We start from the raw sequence: 1969 nt of genomic DNA, 5'->3' as shown, positions 1-1969 counted from the left end.
GCTACCAATTTACCTAAAGGTGTTAAAGTCAATAAGTTTAACTCTACTTCAAGAAAAGTCTACTATCTAACTCTGCTAAGTTTCTATTCTGAGATTCTTGATACATGATGTGACTGGGTCACATGGTGATGTTTTAAAAATCAAAGAAAAGTGAAGGAACTTAAAGAAAGAATATGATGAATCTGATCGCGTAGATGGATTTCTATCGCATAGTTTGAAGATCGGATTCTTGAGCTACTTTTTAGGAGTTATGAGATATTTCTTAAGAATTGATAACAACAAGTTTTCATATGGATTGTAAGGATAAGTTTTTCCGCAAAGTTTTAAAATAAAAGGAAATTTTGATTTTATTTATTTTATGTATCCTTACAATGGCGTTTGTGGAAAATTGTTGCTTATAAGATTCCACTGATAGCAATATTGGAAAGTGAATTTGATTCTCTAATTTTTGGTAATGTCTAAATTTACCAAATAAGGAAAGACTCTCGTCACCCAAGGTTCAGTTGGATAGAAATTTGGAATCATGCAAGTTGTATAGCATGATGAATGAGAACCTTCAAGCATTGGAAAAAAAATTAAGACTAACTACTTGTTCACATGGATGTGTGATTCAAGTGAAGGACTAAGGGATCGAGTACACATTCTTGTGCACTGGTTAAGTCAACCACAAAAGATCGATAAGACTGTTCGTCATTATTTACTAAGGTTTAGTAAATATGGTTATACTTACAAGCTTAAGTATAAGTTCTGAAACATTGGAAAAGATCCAATGTATGGAGAGCGAATAAGAAGAATCAAATTAGGTAGAAGGATAAAAGTTTCTCAAATCTGGAAAGATGGGAGAGTACTTTAGTATCAGTTGTTGTGATCATCTTAATGATTAAGAAACCATATCACAATTAGTTCTCTAAGGAAATCTTAGTGCATTCTTATGACTAAGAAGAGGAATCTTGAATTGTTGGAATGGTTAAATCAAGAAGATGAGTCATACTTCGTACCAATAAAAGTCTTAGAGTCATACTCCAAGATTGTAACTTGAGTGACATGTCTTAAAGAAGGTTTAAAACACTTTTCAAATGTAAGAGTAAAAGTTTTCTACTCTTGTACATTTGAAATTGGTAAGTTGTGATGTTTTGGATAAAAACAAAGACCAACTAAGGCCAATTGTGTGAAGTGTTTGTCTTGATTAGAATCCACATTATCTCTTGAATATCTGACAAGAAAGTCTTATATGTTAAGAGGACAGTGGGAGTCTTAAAGGTCTTGAAAGTCTCAAGAACTAATCAAGAATAAAACCTGAAGTTCTTCACTAGCACACAACTTGAGGTTTATAACCTATCGTGTTGACATATTCTATGCCCATTCCAATTAAAGTTGGCTTTGCATATGAGTTCTTAGAGTTCTTAATTGGTTGCACAACAACTTGGAAGCAATGGCAGGCCTTTGAGCTGCCAGGTGGCAAGAAATTAAGGTTGAGTTCAGTCCATATGAGTTTGGATTTTTCATTATCCTTGTCTTGTGACTATGGTTTTGACAATTCACATGGATAAGAACACATACACCATTAAATCTAAGTGTCATAAGGTTTCTCTCCGATTCATGAAAATGATGGTGAGGAAACACTTTCAATAAGTAGATTTTAGCTAGATAGCAATTGTGATATTTGCATTCTCAAAGTCGTTAGTGGAGCGTGTGTGGTTTACTGGCACACTAACATGGACTTGTGAGAAGTGGCAAAGGTCTAAACAATCAAGACTATGGTTACGACATCCCTTTTCATAGTTCTTAAAATTGTTTAGAGACACCTGTGAGATATCTAAGATAAGGTGTATGATTATGAAGAAAGTTTTATCAAAGCAATCTAGTATCAGAAATCTGAACTTTGGTAAGAAAGTCAATAAAGTATAGATTTCTAGAAATCCAGCTGATTTCTGAGTACATGTGAAAGCTAGTGGGAGCATAAGTGTTA

This window comes from Lactuca serriola, chromosome 7 (genome assembly GCF_051521515.1).
Source record: "Lactuca serriola cultivar US96UC23 chromosome 7, Lser_US96UC23_V15, whole genome shotgun sequence".
Classification (NCBI taxonomy): domain Eukaryota; kingdom Viridiplantae; phylum Streptophyta; class Magnoliopsida; order Asterales; family Asteraceae; genus Lactuca; species Lactuca serriola.
Note: the sequence above shows the minus strand (reverse complement) of the source record.